Consider the following 22,389-nt stretch of genomic DNA (forward strand, 5'->3'; position numbering starts at 1 on the left):
AACATGTGTCTTGTACAGTCTAAACATGCCTGAGTCATCTGTTCACTTCAACCATCCACACCCTGGGGCCTGAGTCTGGCACAGGACACATGGGTCACAGTTTATTAGGCAAGACAGACATGGAGCACCATACACACCCGTGATGGTCAGAACCAGCTGAGGGGGTGGCCGAACAACCGTGCTGACAGACACATTGAGTACAGCAACAGTCATGTGCAGAGGTCAGGGATCCTGGCCCGTGTCCTGGGGGGCACCCAGGTATGTGTAGACAGGTGGCAGAACCATGTCCTGCAAGCTTGAGTCCGGTGGATGCAGAGAATGGGGTCATGGACAACGTTGGATGCATGGGGATGGCACATGTCACAATACCCACACAGTCATGGACATCATGCCCAATACACAGTCTCAGCACACACACACAGCTTGCATCTTGCCACTCGACACATTGACACATAGCCACAATCAGGGAATACCATGCCAGACATGCAGGATGCACCGTGCCAACACACCAGCATTGACTGAGAAGAGGCACCTTGGAGGCATGGGGACACCTTTATTAGTCATGTTTTTGGGATTGCAGAGGCAACTTGAAGTACACATGAACACATCATGTGGAGTAACATGTGGCTCCAACACTGGCACCCCCCTTCTGCAGCACAAATGCGTGATAGCCATGGAACTGGCACACAAGCGTCGGCTAACAGCTAAACACCCACAGCTGCTCACGGAGAGCCTGCCATACACCATACATCCGCTGATGTGGAAGTCCCACGCCATGTCAAGACAATGTTAACCGTATGTGTCTGAGGGCAGTGTCACACACATTGATGCCATCATCACAATCCACTATCCCATCACTGATGACTGACAACCAGGCAGCCCATCTATTCAGGTGTACCCAGCTGCATGTCGTGTCCCATGGGGATGCCACATGTCTGCAGAGGAACCAAACCCCGACCGGGGCAGTGTGCACACATCGTGAACAACTGCCACACCCAATACACCCCAGATGCATCCCTTACCCCATGGAGACTTCCAAACGTGTCCGTGCCTGTAACGCTGAGTCAGCCCACGATGTCATGTCCATGAGGAATAGCAGTGCCACAACAATGCAACCAGCAAACGGCATGCGCAGGTACCTGGGGAAGAGAGACACACAAGAAGTCAGCCACAAAAAGCACAGCCACTTGCATGTGCAGTTACTCGACACATGTATGGATGACAACATGCTAGGTCACAATTATGACTGGGGAAATACTACCATCACTGCCACCATCACTCCAGTGACACACCCACACACACCTCTGACCCACGTGCCATACATGCAGGTGGAGACACACATCACAACGCATGCCACACGGGGACCAATGCGTGCACACTCAGACCCTGGTACTCACCACTAAGCAAAGAAGTCACGTATGAGCCGAGTCCGGATGTCCTCTTGCGGCTCCACATCCTCCACATCACTAGCCCCATTGCCAAGCCCTTCGTCCTCCACGGGTGGATGGTCCTCGTCATGTTGATTCAGGATGAGTGGCACAGCTCTTTCAACTGCCATGTTGTGCAGCATGCAGCAGACCATGAAGATCTTGCAGACCTTCGCCGGGGCATAAGGGAGTACGGGTACGCATACGCGTGCAGACCCATAGTGATAGTGTGCGTAGATGCGAGTGTACGTTCCGTACCACTACGGGTACGCATACGCGTGCAGACCCATAGTGATAGTGAGCGTAGATGCGTGTGTACGGCCCTATCACTATGGGTCTGCACGCGTATGCGTACCCGTAGTGGTACGGACCGTACACTCGCATCTACGCACACTATCACTATGGGTCTGCACGCGTATGCGTACCCGTAGTGTTACGGATCGTACACACGCATGTACGCTCACTATCACTATGGGTCTGCACGCGTATGCGTACCCGTAGTGGTACGGACCGTACACTCGCATCTACGCTCACTATCACTATGGGTCTGCACGCGTATGCGTACCCGTAGTGTTACGGACCGTACACACGCATGTACGCTCACTATCACTATGGGTCTGCACGCGTATGCGTACCCGTAGTGGTACGGACCGTACACTCGCATCTACGCTCACTATCACTATGGGTCTGCACGCGTATGCGTACCCGTAGTGTTACGGACCGTACACACGCATGTACGCTCACTATCACTATGGGTCTGCACGCGTATGCGTACCCGTAGTGGTACGGACCGTACACTCGCATGTACGCTCACTATCACTACGAGTACGCATACGCGTGCAGACCCATAGTGATATAGAGCGTACATGCGTGTGTACGGTCCGTAACACTACGGGTACGCATACGCGTGCAGACCCATAGTGATAGAGAGCGTACATGCGTGTGTACGGTCCGTAACACTACGGGTACGCATACGCGTGCAGACCCATAGTGATAGAGAGCGTACATGCGTGTGTACGGTCCATAACACTACGGGTACGCATACGCGTGCAGACCCATAGTGATGGAGAGCGTAGGCATGCATGTACGGGCCGTTGCCATGCATTTGGGGTGCCCTAGGGCCCCGAAACGCACCGTACCTGTGTGTGATGCTCCAAATTACATAGGGGACAAGTATTAAGGCCTACATGCATGCTGGTTGTCATGGAGACCAAGTTCAAAATTCGAAATTGTTCTGGAAGGTGCACAGCAGAAGTCAGTTGGAATTCTTCTACTTTGTTGCAATGTGTTTGTGGGGCTGACATCATGCAGGAGAATGAAACCGATAGAGAACCCACAGACTGCTAGGTTTGAAGGGATTGGTGGAAACATAGGATGCAAATGTGAGTGACCAATCACTCTGTACTCCTGTGCATGAGACTGGGCAGAAGGGCACATATAAGGCAGCCAGGTCCCATGAGGGAGCACTTGCCTGCACATCTTTGCATTCGTCGACCCAGCTGCTGCTACTGATTCCCTGGAACCATGTCAAGGGCTGTGGAGAGGACACAGCCATTCACCCTGGAGGAGAACATGGCTCTGCTGGATGTGATCCTCCCACAGTACTCCATGCTGTATGGGCGACCAGGGTATCAGGTGAGTGCATAGGCCACTGCCACAGACTGTCCCTATGTTGTGACTGTGACTTCTGCCATTGCGTCCAGGTGTAACACACATGCCATGTACTGTCGGGGGGGTCCCAGGGGGGGGTGCCTGATGTCTCCCAGCAGTGCCCTGAGACAGGAGGGGTGGGGGCCTATCACTCCCAGCAGTGCCCTGAGACAGGAGGGGTGGGGGCCTATCACTCACAGCAGTGCCCTGAGACAGGAGGGGTGGGGGCCTATCACTCACAGCAGTGCCCTGAGACAGGAGGGGTGGGGGCCTATCACTCACAGCAGTGCCCTGAGACAGGAGGGGTGGGGGCCTATCACTCACAGCAGTGCCCTGAGACAGGAGGGGTGGGGGCCTATCACTCACAGCAGTGCCCTGAGACAGGAGGGGTGGGTGTGATGCACAGTGTGAGCCTTGATCATTGATTGTGACATTGCCATCATTCCACCTGTGTACCCACTGTGGCACGTACAGCTTTTTCCCTCACCAGGGGATGATGTCCCTATGACAAAGGTGCAATGCGTTGGCTGCATGACATGCCTTGTTGTAACCAGCTAATTTGTACCCATATGTCTCTCTGTGACATGTGGCTGGTGTATTGATGTGGTGTCACTTGTTCCTCCTCACAGGTAGGCGCCACTGCCAAGGAGCAGATCTGGCTGACCGCCGTCAGTGCCGTGAGGGGTGTGGATGGTCGGAGGCGGAGCCTGCCCCAGGTGAGAAAACGCTGGCAGGATATCCGGTGCTGGACGCGGAGGATTGCACGGCTCCTGCTGGGGGACTCACCTGAGAGCCACAAGAACCGCGGCCGCCGCCGTCTGAGCCACCTCCACAGGCGTGTGCTGCCGGTGGTCTTTCCAGACCTGAAGAGGCGCTTACAGGCGATGCAGCAGCCGGAAGGGGGTAGGTACATGTGTGTTTGTTGTGTGTCACCGGCATTTGTAAGGGCACAGTAGCATGAATTCACTGGCAGGGTTTAAAGGTGCTGTGCAGATCCTGTTTGCCCCAGTATAGCGCTGTGCCCCTGCCACCCTTCCCCTCCTTGCAATGTGTTCCCTGGTCTGTGTGTAGTCACTCCTTCACAAGGTGATGTAGGCTGGCGCTTTGTCCACGAGAACAATGACTGTAGCATCATGTGTGGGGGTGGTGTGTAACAGGTTGTGGGACCTTGCCTGTGCACTGTCAAGTTCACTGCATGTGGGTTCCATGTCAGTTGGCACTGATGCTGACTCCAGACATGGGAGTTGGTCTCTCATGTGTCATGCCTTACAGCGCGCATGTCCTATGTAGTGGCCTGTGACATGATGTGCATGAGTGTGCGATACACATAGTGCAGGGATGGTGACGTGTGTTGCAGTCATTAACATTCAGTAGCATGTAGTTGCGTGCCCACTACTGTCCCCTGGGGCACCTTTTCCTCAGTGGTGTATGTGTCATCATAAACGTGGACAATCTCAGTGTCTACAGCGTAGGTTGTGCTCTGTGCCATTGTCCCCTGTCACCATGTATATAGACGTGCTATTTTGTACAGGTGTCCACTGTGCAGCCTGACCTGATTGTCCTTCTTCATACTCACAGTTGCCAGTGCCTGTGTGTCTTGTTATACTCATCTGAGGATGGGCACTGGTACCTCATTATTTGTACAGGCGCACCTTGGCTGTTTGGCGTACACTCTTGCTTTTTGCCTGCCCCTGTGTGTATCAGCCAGACTATGAGATGTTGGTGCCACCTGTGTCTCAACAATTTGCCTCGTGTAGGGTCTTGTTGGTGCGGGCAATGCCTATGTGTCAAATCCTGATTTCTACTTGCTGGGTCTGGGCAGTGTGTGATGTGTCTGGACACACACGCAATGTGCAGTGACCGAGTCATGTTGGGCATGTTTTCAGCATTACCTATGCAGCATGTGTCTCAAGTTCATGGATATGGTCCCTGGTCATCGGTATTTTCGCCAACGCTGTGTGGTGCAGATGCAGTGCTGGATTGTCCCCAGGGCCTGGGTGCTATGTCAGACTCCGTTTCCTGTGTTTAGCTATTGTCTCATGCTCTCCATGGTATTTCAGTGGCATGGTGGCTCAACCAACTGTGTGTTTCGTGCCCTACATCGGTACCTTGTTCAGTAGATGTTAGGGATCTTCCTTTTCAGGCTATGCAATGTTACCTATGTAGATTGGACTCATGTGACAGATGTGTACAGGTGTCTGATTAATTTCTGTCTCTCCACCCTGCCCACAGCATCGTCGGGGGACACAGAGGGAGACATGGACACAGACCAGGCGGAGGGACCGAGCACCAGTGCCAGCCGTGACATCGGGTCTGGCACATCGAGTGGGACAGAGGCGGAGGAGAGTGTGGCCGAGGACCTGTCGACTGGCACATCAGACTACGAAGCTGACAGGTCCGAGGAGGATGTCTCCGAGTGGGCGGAGGCTGCACCAGCAGCTGACAGCGGAACAACACCTCGCCCCGCCCCCTCAGTTTCCATCAGCCGCCTCCCACTTGCTCGTGTCCCTTCCCAGCGTGCCCGGTCACAGCATGTCTCCTTCCTGCCAGGCACCGCACCCCCTGCCCCTGTCTCCACTGCTGCCGCCAATGCAGAGTCTGTGGACATCCAGCGGCAACTGCAGGTTGGTCAGGCTGCGATCCTTAATGTCCTCCATGCCCACGGCAAAACCCTCACCAACATCGAGGCTTTCTTGGAGGGCATTCATTCATCGCAGGCTGACCAACGCAACTTGCTGAGGTCCATCGACTCCACACTGACTGCAGCAGTGGGTCTCCTGCAGCACGACCTCCCCCCACCTACCCCTGCCCCATCCACACTTCCCACTCCCATGCCTGTCCCACGTACACCCAGACGTCGGCATGCACCCACATCAACGGACACGGGCACCACACCAGCAGGGAAGGTCCACCGCACTCCTCCTGACACGCACACACAGGGTGAGGTAGGCACACCCACTGGGTCGGGGGGCAAACGTGTGACACGCAGCCATAGTGGGAGTCCGCATTCCACCCAGTCCACTCCCTCCAAATCCCCTCCCCTCAGCTCTCCTGGCCACATCTCCCCCAAGGACTCCTTCATGGCCGCTCTGTCCCTGAGCCCCACAGTTACACCACCACGCAAGCGGTCAAGGAGGTCCCCGGTCAGCGTGGTTGAGTCTCCCCCCCTGTCTCCACCCACCCCCGGTGGCGCTGCGACCCATCCCTCTGACCCCCCCCCCCCTCCTTGGGGCCTGAGGTCCCTTCGGGTGCAGGGGACTCCCTGGAGGACCTTGCAAAGGTGTGTAGTGCCATCCTGGCCTCCGCCTTTGGCACTGACCCACCCCCTGTGGTGGAGTCCTCCATCCCTGCACCCACGACGCCGCCCCTTTGCCCTGATGTCCCTGCGGTGCCTGTTGCTTCCCCCCCCCCCCTGATGCCCTCACCAGTGTGGAAGACGATGCCATTTGACTGTGCAGGCAAGGTAGGGGACACGCATCCCACTGTGTCCCCCATCCAGCTGAGAATCATTGACTGCCCTATGGGCTTTGTGAAGATTGAACTGCCTGCGATCCACGGACATTGTGCTCATGCTGAATAAAGCTTAATTTTGTTTTCATTATCACACTACTGCTATGCTGGTATTGGTGTTGGTGGGGCTGCTACATGGTTTTTGGTGGTGTGTAAGGGTTTGGGTGTGTGGGATATGTAGTAGTGTACTGCTCATTGGTGGGACCCTGTGATCTGTGTGCCATCACAAGGTGTTGGCTAACTTTCTTTGTTCATGTAAGCAGTTACTGCATGGTGCACTTGTCCCAGGGTGTATTCCTTCCTCTGTGTACCCAGCTTTCTTCCCTGCAGGGTGTTCCCAATGTTTAGCGCAGAGCTGTGTCTACATGAGCTGTGTGTGACGGAGCCCTTCTACTTTGGCCATGCATGCAGGGCCATGTCTCCACCTGCAACAATCGTGGCGTCCTTGATGATCACTGTACTTGTGTGTGGAGTCTGTTGACATGAGTTCATGGGGACATGTTCCCTTGTAGCCAGTATGCATGTGGATAATTCTGGCCTCACACACATGTGTTACACCCCTCCTGTCTCAGGGCACTGGTGGGAGGACTCCACACCCACCCCTCCTGTCTCAGGGCACTGCTGGGAGTGATAGGCACCCACCCCTCCTGTCTCAGGGCACTGCTGGGAGGACTCTGCACCCACCCCTCCTGTCTCAGGGCACTGCTGGGAGTGATAGGCACCCACCCCTCCTGTCTCAGGGCACTGCTGGGAGGACTCTGCACACACCCCTCCTGTCTCAGGGCACTGCTGGGAGTGATAGGCCCCCACCCCTCCTGTCTCAGGGCACTGCTGGGAGGACTCTGCACACACCCCTCCTGTCTCAGGGCACTGCTGGGAGGACTCTGCACACACCCCTCCTGTCTCAGGGCACTGCTGGGAGGACTCCACACCCACCCCTCCTGTCTCTGGGCACAGCTGGGAGGACTCCACACCCACCCCTCCTGTCTCAGGGCACTGCTGGGAGTGATAGGCACCCACCCCTCCTGTCTCAGGGCACTGCTGGGAGGACTCTGCACCCACCCCTCCTGTCTCAGGGCACTGCTGGGAGTGATAGGCACCCACCCCTCCTGTCTCAGGGCACTGCTGGGAGGACTCTGCACACACCCCTCCTGTCTCAGGGCACTGCTGGGAGTGATAGGCCCCCACCCCTCCTGTCTCAGGGCACTGCTGGGAGGACTCTGCACACACCCCTTCTGTCTCAGGGCACTGCTGGGAGGACTCTGCACACATCCCTCCTGTCTCAGGGCACTGCTGGGAGGACTCCACACCCACCCCTCCTGTCTCTGGGCACAGCTGGGAGGACTCCACACCCACCCCTCCTGTCTCAGGGCACTGCTGGGAGTGATAGGCACCCACCCCTCCTGTCTCAGGGCACTGCTGGGAGTGATAGGCAACCACCCCTCCTGTCTCAGGGCACTGCTGGGTGGACTCTGCACACACACCTCTGATTTCAGGATATGTACGCTTGGCACATACACGGTGGGGGTACGCTCAATGCATTCGAGGTGAGGGTACGAGTCTACTTACACTGGTGTGGTGGGGGTACGCTCCATGCATACGCGGGTGAGGGTACGGGTCGAACTTACACTGTTGGGGTGGGGGTACGCTCCGTACGTCCACGGGTGGGGGTACGGGTCGTACTTACACTGTTGGCATGGGGGGTACGCTCCTTGCATACGCGGGTGGGGGTACGGGTCGTACTTACACTGTTGGGCTGGGGGGTACGCTCCTTGCATTCGCGGGTGGGGGTACGGGTCGTACTTACACTGTTGGGCTGGGGGGTACGCTCCTTGCATTCGCGGGTGGGGGTACGGGTCGTACTTACGCTGTTGGGCTGGGGGGTACGCTCCTTGCATTCGCGGGTGGGGGTACGGGTCGTACTTACACTGTTAGGCTGGGGGGTACGCTCCTTGCATTCGCGGGTGGGGGTACGGGTCGTACTTACGCTGTTGGGCTGGGGGGTACGCTCCTTGCATTCGCGGGTGGGGGTACGGGTCGTACTTACACTGTTGGGCTGGGGGGTACGCTCCTTGCATTCGCGGGTGGGGGTACGGGTCGTACTTACGCTGTTGGGCTGGGGGGTACGCTCCATGCATACGCGGGTGAGGGTACGGGTCGAACTTACACTGTTGGGGTGGGGGTACGCTCCGTACGTCCGCGGGTGGGGGTACGGGTCGTACTAACACTGTTGGCATGGGGGTTACGCTCCTTGCATACGCGGGTGGGGGTACGGGTCGTACTTACACTGTTGGGCTGGGGGGTACGCTCCTTGCATTCGCTGGTGAGGGTATGGGTCGAACTTACGCTGTTGGGCTGGGGGGTACGCTCCTTGCATTCGCGGGTGGGGGTACGGGTCGTACTTACACTGTTGGGGTGGGGGTACGGTCCGTGAGTCCGCGGGTGGGGGTTCGAGTCGTACTTACACTGTTGGCATGGGGGGTACGCTCCATGCATACGCGGGTGAGGGTACGGGTCGAACTTACACTGTTGGGGTGGGGGTACGGTCCGTGAGTCCGCGGGTGGGGGTTCGAGTCGTACTTACACTGTTGGCATGGGGGGTACGCTCCATGCATACGCGGGTGAGGGTACGGGTCGAACTTACACTGTTGGGGTGGGGGTACGGTCCGTGAGTCCGCGGGTGGGGGTTCGAGTCGTACTTACACTGTTGGCATGGGGGGTACGCTCCATGCATACACGGGTGAGGGTACGGGTCGAACTTACACTGTTGGGGTGGGGGTACGCTCCGTACGTCCGCGGGTGGGGGTACGGGTCGTACTAACACTGTTGGCATGGGGGGTACGCTCCTTGCATATGCGGGTGGGGGTACGGGTCGTACTTACACTGTTGGGCTGGGGGGTACGCTCCTTGCATACGCGGGTGAGGGTTCGCGTCGTACTTGCACTGTTGGCATGGGGGGTACGCTCCATGCATACGCGGGTGGGGGTACGGGTCGTACTTGCACTGTTGGGCTGGGGGGTACGCTCCTTGCATACGGTGTGGGGGTAGGGTCCGTACATATCCGTCCCCACGCTATGTGATGTTTGTGCGGCCCGTAACCAGGCCTTTGCCACGTGGGTGCGATCCGTCCCGCCATTGTTGGGGTGACGTGTGTGGGCGTGGTCCGACTCGTACCCACGCTCTTCAGGCGTGGGTACGGGACGTACCTGTCTGGTTGTGTTGCCGGTTCGCGTGGTGACGGACTTCCATTGTGGCGGTCGCTGGCTTATCAGGACACGCCCCCACCCCCTCGTGGTGACCAGGGCATGGGAGTCAGGTATGTCCAGGCCATGTGTGGTGTGTGACTTATGTGGTTGTTTTGTGGCCTGCCCTGGTCGTGCCACCCCCACCCCACCCCACTTTCCCCCCTCCCTTAGTTATTCTGACCTTCTGCGGCGTCTGCGTCGTAACCTGTAGAGGAGGTGTACTGCTATGAGGGCAGGGATGACTCGTAGGTTCGGGTCCATGTCTGTCCGTCGCGTACTGGTACTCCTTGCTCGCGTCGTCCTGTCGCGTACGGGTCCTCCTTGATCACGTCGTCCTGTCGCGTACGGGTCCTCCTTGGTGGCGTCGTCCTGTGTGTCCGTCACGTACTGGTCCTCCTTGTTCGCGTCCTCGTCTGTCCGTCGCGTACTGGTGGTCCTTGTTCGCGTCGTCCTGATTTCCCGGCAGTTTTTGGCTGCCGCAAAATATTCACCGTGCAGGGTGACGTCGGTGCGAATCGTGATTCCTGGGTCGTGAATGGCTGGCTGCGAGCGTCCCGACGTCAGGTCGGCGCTTTCCCGGATCGCATTGGTAGGTGTTTTTTTGTTCGGTCGGGCTTTTTTCCGATTCGTACGGTAATGGTGTACCCGTGCGAATCGTAATTCCTTGTTTGTGAAAATTGACGACCGGGTACGCGTCGGGCGGAGATTGTGCTCCGTCCGACGGTTCGTACCCGGTTTTTGCAGGATCGTGATCGGCACCAGACTCTCTAAAGTGGTAGCTTAGCATTAAGGCAGTATCAGAGGACAGTGTAATGCATTTGTTGTCAGCAAATGGTCTCACACACTCAATAACTGAACTCTAGGCCAATGGTTTATCCAATGGTTTATATAAAAAATATATGTTTGTTTTATTTTAGAACCAACAATGGGTATTAAAATATACTTTCTCAGAATGAGATGCTTTAGGTAAATTATTTTGCAATATGCAATTGACTTTTGTAAATACTGGTTACAGGTTGTTGCAATAGGCAACACAATTTCAAACACCATAATGCATTGAGCTCAATGGAAGTTTTAAGTTATTTGCAATAGATTAATTTCAGGATTACTTTTGTAACTCCAGGGCTGGGTCCTAGATTCAGTCCTGGGACAGTTCTTAGAAACAAGTGATAAAAGTCGACTTAGTTACTGTTGTGATTTTTTAGGCAATATTTTGCTATTTTAAAAGTTGACACTTGGAAGAAATTTCATAGAAAAACAGTCAATGATTCCCTATGGGAGAAAATTCAAGTTGCAGGTAAGTATGTTCTTGTTACTTTTGTAATCCAGTACTGGGCTCCTAGACTCAGAATTTGACAGTGAAGTGACATTTTAGTTACAATGGACATAGTCTAAGGCATTAATTGCCATTGAAAAAACGGTAGATTTGAGACCAACACCACACAGGTTACCTACCAGTTTTATCAAAGACTGTGCTAAGCTTGTGTTGGAACGCAGTTGCTTTATTTTCAATGGTGAATTCTATGCACAGACAAAGGGAGTGGCAATGGGGGCAATTTTTGCCCCAGTTATAGCGAATTTCTGTGTTACTGCATTTGAGAACAGAGTCATTCACAATAACAATAATCCACTTGATGTCCATATTAAGCAATGGATACGATATATAGATGACGTCTTATTGATTTGGCATGTTTCTATGATCACCTTACTGGAGTTCCATGACTGCCTCAGTGACCAAGATAGTAATCTACAGTTTACTGTGGAATATAACAACCATTAGATTCTTCTTTTCTCTGTGCTGACCGACGGCAGCAACTAAACTCATCAGTGAACCTGTACTTCGATTCAGAAACCCATTTACATATGATAATCAATAACCCACACAGGGCAAAAATATTGATGTTCCTTCTGCATTTTTAGATCTGCAGATTTTCAACGATGACAGGATTTTATTTCTGAGTTTATATACTAAGCCTACAGCTTGAAACACACTGCTTAAATACACAAGCCATCTCCCCAGAAATCTAAGGGATAATCACCGACTCAGGCAGTTTTTAAGAATGATTATTTTACTGATGCCAAGATTCTATTTCAGAAACTTGTGACAAGAGAACACTGTATCGCTTAGTTAAACGGTCACTTAAGTGAACAGAAACTCCCTGTTACAGGTTAAAGAGAGAGCTGTACAGACAAACGACCAAATTGTGTTACTTCATTTGGCACAGGAGTCCAACAGGATCAAAAAGATTACAGAAAATGTGGCACCTACTCAACACTACTCAAATTTTTGTAAGAAACCTGTTTGCCTTTAAGAGAGGCAGAAACTTGAGCGATCGGTTGGTTACGGCCTTTAATGATACAGAACCAGTGTCACTCAACTAGATGTGGGAGTTCAGACCAATTTGTGGACATAAACCATGTGGAAACTGTTCAGCATGTGCCCCCATGTCAGTGGTCAAGAATTGTGTACTGAATGATAGATCCTGTAATTTGAGACATCATTCTAATTGTGGTTTTTAAAATGTTATGTATTGTATCGAATGTCCATGTTCTATGTTTTACATTGGAAAGAGGACTCAGGAAGTGAGAAAACGTATTACCCAACATCAACCATGCACTCGATAAAAGTGTCAAATGCCCCACTTGTTGAACATTATGTAAATATGTCACATGCACCAACTGAGATGAAATGGTGTGTTCTAGAAGTGGTGAGGAGTACCAAACGTAAACATGATGTGGATTGTGTGTTCACAATCAAAGAAAATAGATGGATCTGGGTGGCTAACACAGCAAATAGGGGTTTGAACCAAAATGCAGAATGACAGACTCTGGCAACACTCTTATTTATTTACCTTTTTAGAATGCTTTATTGACCAGGCATGTGTCCCGTGTAATGATTTCTATGGTTAGGGACTTTTTAATGACCTTTGAACTTGTTCACTTCTAGATAAATATGCATTTTTATTAGATTGTCTTCTGGTGATTATCTAATGACTGCTCCCTGATGGTGTAGTTGGGCATTGTGGGATTCTCCTCAAACGGTCGCTACTCTTACATCGGTCTATTGGATAGTTCACGAATGAACGTTACCTCCAGGGTCCGATATTTGGTGATCTACAGTAGATTGAATGAATGGTTCCATTACTGTTATTTCTAGAAACGGTGAACACATAAATATTTGTGTTTGTTAAATGCATCTATCGATGAAGTCCTTGTGGGGTACTCATTGAGGATGTGCCATGGTGCAAAATATTATAATCTCCGTATTTGTTTTAGGCATCTAAGATTTGACATGTATTTGCACACCACGTTTTATGGATGACTTAGTCAAATATATCGCTCCTGTGGCCATTACAAGATGGCCACTACATTGTGGAGTAGTTTCATTTGTGATCATGTCACGATCATGTGACCGGGTTTAAACATTCAAATGTACCCAGTCCCTGCTAGAGGGTGTTGCATCACAGGATCAGCTGTGTTTGACTTGTGTAGCCAGAGATACCAGTAAGTAAGCTTTTAGACTGTGGGACATATGTCGTCTTATATACGTTCGTAACATCCATAAAGTTGGTTGGTTGGTTAGTTTTCTGATGTTTTCTTGTTACGCTTGATCCAGCACGACACCAATAATTGATCAGGGATCAATACTCAATAATCATCATCACTTCAATGGCCCATACACATTCACCCAGAATCCCTGATGCGCTGGGGTCAATGTATATGTACGTTCAATTCTTTTCTCATAGGTTCTTTAGTGACATCCTTGAAGATATTTCTGACTTACATATCAACTTTCCTTCCACTTGGTCGATGGAGCAATTAGTTGAATAGTTAATGGCAATGATAATACTATCTAATCAACTAATCAGTCAGCTAAATAATCACAGACTCTCAGTAGAGTTAATAATGACATTTATCTCAAAATATAGGGTTCATGCTCAACTGCATAATGTCACACAATACAAACAATGAATCTCACGAAGAGAGAGATAACATATGCAAATCCAATGAATACAAACTCATCAAAAGGCAATGACTTTATGCAATAGATTAAGAGATAAAAGTTTCAGCAAAATAATGTGCGAAACATAATACACCTAACAGAGGGGATAGATTAAGAGACACAGTAGTTTCATCTAAATAATTCATATCAATACATCATTGACGGAGTGGATAGGTTCAGAAATAAAAGATTCAGAGGCAAAATACATTTGCAAATTAATTAAGCAAAGTACAGTTCAGAGAAATACAAACCCATAGGATCTGTAGAAAACCACCCCTCTGGCCTAAGTGAGGTTGTGGGTTCCCCTAAATAGGATCAGGGAACAAGGACAGGAACAGGAGATGTCAGGAAACAGCTAGGCCTCTCTGTAAACCAACGGACAGCGACGCATCCCCTCCTTCCTCTTTCCTGCCAGCCTAAGCTTAAAACTACAACCCTAAAGGCACCTTAATTAATTATAACCTAAAACTAACATGGCCGTCCTACAAATGTTGCAAACTTTCATAAACTCGCAAAGGGATTGGTGGGCTTGGGAGGTGGTGTTCTCACACCACCATGACTACACCTTTAATTCAACAGTTTTATTGTTCAACAATGTTTCTCAGGGTTTGAGTCTTAGGGCCCATTAGGATGGCCACCCTAGTGGTGTTGGGACCGGCCGCAACTGGTTATTGTTAGTGCGCATTATGAGGGTATCAATTCGAGCACGTTTTATTTTTGCGAAACCCTGCTCCATCAATTCCCCCCTTTGATGGTTTACAGGAGCTATCATAAAACACCTACCATACCAAGTGGCATCTTGATCATTTTAAAACTCTGCATTCTTCTCTCTTTTTATGGCACCCTCATCTAAATATTTCATCATATTATAATACTCTCCTTTCATTTCCTCTAGTTCTATCTCTTCTATTTTCCTCTTTCTTGCTCTTGGTTGATTCTTTGATTCTGTCACCTCTTTTCTTCCACTCTTGCACTTACAACACTTATATGTTGTTATTATCAGTAAAACTGCTAAGGCTACTGAAACGATTGGCATTATTATTTTTCCTAATAAACTAGTTTCAAAAGTAGAAAACTATTTACCTATAGAGGAGAAACTCTTACCAAGTCTCTCCCAAACACCATCAACCATCAGTTAGGCTAAGTCTTCATATAAGTTTGTAATATTCTTTATATATCCCTCAATTCCTTTAATTTTATCAGGGATATATGTGCAGCAATGTTGGACTTTCAACATACCACAGACTCCACCCTCTTTTGCTAATAAGATATCAAGAGCAAGTCGATTTTGCAAAACTATTGATCTGATTGCAACCATTTCCGTGTCAAGAACCCACCAGCAGAATCTGTAGATAAACGATCACCACTGTGGACAATTTTTGAATTTTGTGTGAATTCAAAATGACTCTAACTCAGGGTATCAGTGCACCAAAAATATCTCCTACCTTGCTTTACTTCGTTCAGTTTGTGGCTATTTTGGTCCATGTGGTAGACCTTCGGGAAGACAATAGCAAAATAACAACTTCCATACCAATGTGCAGGCAACCTATAGTATAGACTCCTGGAAAGACAGGATCAGTTCCACCCTTCAAACCCCAACCTCCAGTAATTTGGAAAGTATGCTCACGTTCACTAGAACCAATGAAATAATTATTATTGTTAGTTTTTGTTCTCAGCAGACGTATTTTCCCTTTCTGTGACTAGTCCAGGAACATTGCAGCGTATTTCTCGCCTTTCTCATAATTTCCTTCTCTAAAATCCAATGGTGGTACCCATGACTTCTGTTGAGCAGCTTTCTTTTGGAAACTCTCCCTTCTATCTTTTACCATTTCTTTAAATAAATTCTCTTCAACCCGCAAACTACATGTTAGGTTGTTTTTGTAAGCATATTCTATATCTAAAATTTTAGTAATATGGAAGAATTCTCCCATATATTGTGCATTCTTACTACTTAATACTTTGTTTAGTTCTTTAATAACAGGAATTTCTGAAAATACTAAATCTATATTGGAAAAGGGGTACTCGAGCTTCCCCGTCACGTAAAACAGGCTGTAAGTATACTGCAAGACACACCATAGGTTAAAGGAAGGCGGTGATAAGTCACCCCCTCTGAGACAGACAATGGTAATTGCATGCACACGTAACAATCACTCACATTCATGGTTTCTATATATTCATAAAGTAATTTAGTAAAGACATTCAACGAGAAATCCCTAATTGATTTATCATGATGGAGACTGCTTCCATCAAAGGGCACTATATTAGAATTTGGGGTTTCATTAGTGACATCACTCATTATTTCCCTTTTTACATCATTAGTATTGTTTCTTTTATCAGTTACCATTAGAATAGGTACAAGGGCAGTTAATAATAACCACATGAGGATTAATAGGAAGACACTACATAATCAAGCTTTAATACATCTATGTTTTAGACTAGATTTTGGAACTAAACCTAAATAAAAACCTAAATCTACAAAAATTATGTCTAAAAGTAGTGTGATCCTACACTTCAAGGTTTTTTTCTGTTACCCCTTTCTTTTATTTCTTTTCTTTAGGTTTTTCAGAGTTTCTGAATCTTCGTTTCTTTTGGTCAGTAATGTTGCATCTTAATTTGTCACAGTTCTCTAAAGGAGGTCTAAGTTTGCTTTCATCAACTTGCTCATGTACCAGAATTGTGTTTTTCTTCGCTTGGATCTGAGCTCTCAATTTCTTCCAAAATTACGCATGTCCATTCCGGTGCTCTATATTTTCTACTTGGAAATTTTGCTCTTCTTGTTTTTCATAATAATTCTCCTCCTAACTCTTCTGGTTCTGTTTGACTTGAGACCTCATTACTTTGTTCTGGCCTTTTTCTTAATCTTCTTTTTACAAGAGTGTACTGTAGTCTTTTCACCCCACTTGGCCAATTATCATCTTTTCTTGGTTTCTTTGCCTTTACTACTTTTTCACCTTCTGTATCTGGCTCACAGGTTCTCTTATTTGACCTTTCTGCAACCTGTTCTTCTTCCTGATTTTCAGCGTCTTCTGTTTCTTTTGATTCAACAATAACTTCTCTTTCAACTGTGAACTCACTTCCGTCTGGTTCGAGAATATTTTCACTTGTTTCTGGCTCAGCTAGGAATTCACTCTCTTCTGGTTCAGCAGTGAATTCACTTCTTTCTGGTTCAACAGCAGTCTCTTGTATCCTAGATTCTGGTGCCCACTTTACGTGACTTGTGCTCGGCTGTTCACCATCTGTTTGTTCATCTGAATCTGTCACTCTAGATTCATCAGCTTCACACACTTCAGCCACTGGTTTTTAACTTTGCTTTACCAGTTGTTGCTCTTTTGATCTTTCAAGTGGATCTAGGGTTCTTCTGGTATGGCCCGCATGAATCCAATTTGGCAAGCCAGCACACTTCACTACCGTTGTCGTCACCAGTATGATTTGATAAGGTCCGTACCACCTGGGTTCTAAACACGATTTTCTTAAGTGCTTCTTGATGAGAACCCATTCACCAGGACTCAGATTATGAGCTTGATTTTGATGTATTGTCGTGGCATCTTCTCCAACCTGGTGAAACACAGAACGTACCAGTTCAGCCAGTCCTCTGCAATAGTCAGGTACCAGATCATCTGATATAATCATCAGTTTGTTTGCTGGTATATATGCTTGACTCATTGCTCTTTCCATTAGAATTTCATATGTACTCAATCCCGTCTTTTAGTCAGGAATGCTTCTCAGACTCATCAGCTCAAGGGGTAAAGCGTCAGGCCATTTCAGTGATGTGGATGCACACACTTTCCCTAACCTTGATTTTATAGTGCCATTGATTTGTTCAACTACTCCAGATGCTTCAGGTCGATAATGCAGCTTTTGCTCAATTTTAAATGCTGCACAAATCAGCCGAATTATCTCATTGTTAAAGTCGGTTCCTCTATCTGTTTCTAAAGTGACTGGACTTCCGAATCTAGGAATTAGTTCTCTCAACAACAATTTAGCCAACGTTAAGCTGTCATTTCTTCTCGTGGGATAGGCTTCCACCCAGCGAGAGAACAAACAGACAATGACTAACCATACTTCAGCCCATTACATGGGGGAAGTTTGATGAAGTCCAGTTGAAGTCGGGTAAATGGACCTCCTGCTCTTCCAATTCGTCCCCAACTAACAACTGTCTTTCTGCCTGGATTCTGCTGCTGACAGATAACACACCTCTGACAAAGGCTTTCTGCAATGACCCTGAACTTTGGGTTATACCATGTCTGCTTGAAGAGTCTTATCATTGCATCTCTTCCAATGTGTGCAGCTCCATGGTAAACCCTGGCCATATGAGAAAGTAAGGAACCTGGCAAAACTGGTCTTTCATCATAATAGACCCAAAATTTGTCCTCTCATCTCTTCCTACAGCCTGAACTTTTCCTATTTTCCTTTTCCTCATCACTTGCGTCTTCTTGCATCTGCCTAACTTCATCCCAAGTTTCAAAAGGGGTTGTGAACATAAGATGGCATTCAGTAGTTCCCCTTTCAACTGATCTGTTTATTGCCATTCTATTTTGTGCACAGTAACGTGCTAATTGGTCAGCATATCTGTTGCCTTTCATCACATAATCATCTCCTGATTGATGTGCGGCACATTTGACCACTGCAATTCTTTTGGGCAATTGCAAAGCTTCCAATAGTTCTTTTACAGTTTTACCATTTCTAATTGGGGAACCTGAGGAAGTCAGAAATCCCCTTTGAATCCATAGCTGGCCAAAATCATGTACAATTCCAAATCTGTATTGGCTGTCTGTGAATATTGTTACTTTCAGGCCTTTGGCAATTTTGCACGCTCTAATCAGAGCTATCAACTCACCTATCTGGGCAGAGTTTACTTCTTTTATACAGGATGCTCCAAGAACTCCTTCTATGGTGCAAACAGCATAGGCAGTGCATAATTCACCTCTTTTATTTCTCAAACATGATCCATCAACAAACATCTCACAATCTTATTCTTGCAACGGACTATCTTCAATATCTGGTCTAGGCTTGGGGCATAATTCTACCACATCCAAACAATCATGATCCCTTCTTCACAACAAGAGTTTGGCAATAGAGTTGCCAGGTTCACAGTAGTGTACCTTACCACAGTCACATTTTCAGCACCCAAGATTACTCTCTCGTACTTAGTCAGCTGACTAGAAGTTAAATATTTGTGTGCGGGTACGAGTCAAAATAATTTCAACAGAATGTGGCACATACACTTTGACTGGATGCCCCATCACAATTGGTTCACTTTGTTCCAGACTCATGCAAGTAGCTGCTACTGCTTTCAAACATCCTGGCAACGCTGCAGCCACTGAATCCAGAATAGCAGAAAAATATGCTACTGGACGTCGTGCCATTCCATGTTTCTGAGTTAGGACTGAAAGAGCACATCCATCTCTCTCACAACAGTATAACGCTAATTTTTTTATATAATCTGGTATTACCAATGCAGGTGCTCGACAAAGACTGCTTCTCAATTTTGTAAAAGCATCCATACTTTCATCATCCAGAACAACTGGATCTTTCACATCTTTTCGAATTAACCTCTGTAGAGGTTTCGCAATCAGAGAAAAACCACATATCCACTGACGACAGTATCCAACCATTCCCAAAAACATTTGTACTTCTTTCTGAGTTTTGGGTGGACTCATCTGTTTGATCACACTGATTCTTTCTGGAGTTACTTTTCTAACTCCCTTTTCTATTTTGTGTCCAAGGTACTGTACTTCCTTTTCACAAAATTGTAATTTTGCTGGGAACACTTTGTGTCCTCCCTCTGCTAAATGGTTCAATAGGGCAACTGTGTCTGTCACACATGCTTCTCGTGTCTTTGATGCCATCAGTAGGTCATCAATGTATTGAACCAAAATCAAATTACCTGGCATGACTAGAGTCTCCAAACATTTTTTCAAGATCTGATTACAGATTAAGGGGCTCTCTGTGTACCCTTGAGGAACTCGGCACCATGCCAAAACACGGTCTCCGAACTGGAATGCAAATAAATACTGGATTTCAAGATGCAAAGGAATTGAGAAGAATGCTTGGCACAAATCAATCACTATGTACCACTCAGCATCACAAGGAATTTGATAAAGAAGGCGATCACCCATTACAACGATGGGCTCTCATCGCGGTGGCATTACAACGCAAATTTTACTTCGCGGGAACGTTTATATAGTATGGCTCTACAACGCATGCTTTTACATCGGATGGTTTGGCACATCGCATGCTATTACAACGCAGGTTTGGAATACGTGGGGTTGTCACTTAACATAAATAAATATAAATCTCAATGGTACCAGAATTTGGATTGATTTTGCGTTTTTGCAGTTGGGTTATCACAAAGCGCAGAGAGGTCCCCATTCCTTAACGCAGGGCTCTGTACCAAAATCCGAATTCATACCCAGATGATGCAAAATTAAAATTCCACATAAATATTATGGTGCACAGGAATGGAAGGGCACGTGCCACTGAGGTGCACTGAGGTGCCCAGCGGCAAGGAAGGCGCCTAGAGGTGAAGAAAATAAAGGTTTCTGTGCAACTTTTCAGAGTCCCGCACCTTTCTGAACCCTAACCAGGGGCTCCTTGTACCCTACAAATCACTTTACTGAGGCTCCAGACACACGCATAATCCCTTTTACAATAAAGAACTCGGGATAGCCCTGGCTTTGTCAATTTCAAAAGTGTAAAAAACTGCATTAACCCACGGAGCTATAGCGTGGATGTCTTAGGAAGGCATGGGTGTTAGGATGTAGATATGCACGTGCAGTGCTCTCGTGACTGGGATCGGACTTCACGCGCATGCATGCGTCTGCGAGTCAGGCTCGTGGCCGCAGCCCCAGTCTTTGAGGCTGATGCCGTGAGCGCGCGTTTGAAGAATACACGACTCACAGCTCACAATAATCAGGCGACAGACTTGCACCTGCTAAATAACATTTTTAAAGTTGAAAGGATGAGGGTGGCACATTCTGAATGTCTGTTGTGGCATTGGCCGTGGGCAAGGAGTTGAAAGGGATAGTGTGAGAAGAGGCTGGGCCAGGTGGACTCTGTGACAGTGTATGGAAGGAGCCATCAGAAGAGCCTCATAATCTAATGTAACATGAAAGACCAGGAACGCCTGGAGTGTGTGGGATCGGTCAATCCGTCCAATAAGGGCGGCGCCTTGAGAACAGTCATCATGGCCATATGTACAATTGTGGTACCATCAATACCCGAGTGAGAGGACCAGAGGGTGTTTAATGCACCGCAGGAGACTCTGTCACAAGTGTCAGACTTGGCATCAATGTTCGCTCACTAAAAAAATGCCCTCCACTCCCTCGTCCTGAGCCTGGCTCTAACACTGCCTGTTCGCCTTTCCCTTTCTCACAGATAGACAGGACAGATGCAGCCCTAATTAATTGTGTACATTAATCAAGAAACTGCTTTTTCTTTTACACAAAAAGGCAGATACACAGACTAATTGTCACATATGCGCGGCGAAAAGAAAAGATCGGGTGGTGGGTGGCCACACAAAAAACTATGGTTTCCCTGCAGCCTCGTCCCAGGGAGTTATAGAGGCAAAAGAGAAAAAACTACGCGTTGTAATAGTCGCGCAATGTATTCTTATCCGTGGTAATGCTTTGTTCCATAGGGGTTAACATATTGGCGTTGAAACAACATGCGGTGAAAAAACACGCGATGTAATAGTAATTGCGATGTAGAAACAGCGTGGTAAAAGCACGCGTTGTAACCGTTTGCGATGTCGGATCATACATCCGATAAAGAATCACTGCTGGATTTGATACTACTGGACAACATGGGACCACAATTTTATTAATATTACATAAATCCTGCACTATCCTATATTTTCCGCTAGGCTTTTTGATACCTATGATGGGCGAACTACAAGAACTGCCCATTATTTCTTTTAAAATTCCCTGTTCAATTATTTGGTCAATCACAGGAGCAAGTCCTGCAATTACTTTTGGACTCATTTTGTATTGAGGTGTGCTCAGATACACAGGACCATCCTTCACTATTACCTGAATCGGATCTACATGTGTCATGAGGCCAATTTCTTTTCCTGTCAATTTCCACACATCTGAACTCACTGCATTTTTCAATTCTTCAGGCAGATTCTCTTCTGTGAGAAGTGAAAACAATTCATCCACTTCTGTCCCTTGCTTTGCTAGCATCATTTTAAATTCAACATCCTCATCCGGTGTCTGAAATGCAATACCATCTGGTGTACAATAGTTAGTGCAGTTCATTTTACATAGCAAATCCCTTCCCAAGAGAGTCACTGGGCTCGAGTCACATACCACAAACCGATGCAAGTCTTTGAAATTTCCAATATGAACTTCTATTGGATTTTTGACTGGCATTCTAATATGTTTATTCGAGACTCTTACAACTTGCATAGTATCTCCCGAGAGGGGTAAGTTTGGAATTTCTGCTGCTCTCGCAGTAGAACTGGTAGCACCAGTATCCACTAGGAATGTAATATCATTACCTTCCACCTTTCCTTCAACAAATGGACCTGACTGATCTACCGCCAAGGATGCGC

The sequence above is a fragment of the Triturus cristatus genome, chromosome 3_2 (assembly GCF_964204655.1).
Source record: "Triturus cristatus chromosome 3_2, aTriCri1.1, whole genome shotgun sequence".
In the NCBI taxonomy this organism is placed as follows: domain Eukaryota; kingdom Metazoa; phylum Chordata; class Amphibia; order Caudata; family Salamandridae; genus Triturus; species Triturus cristatus.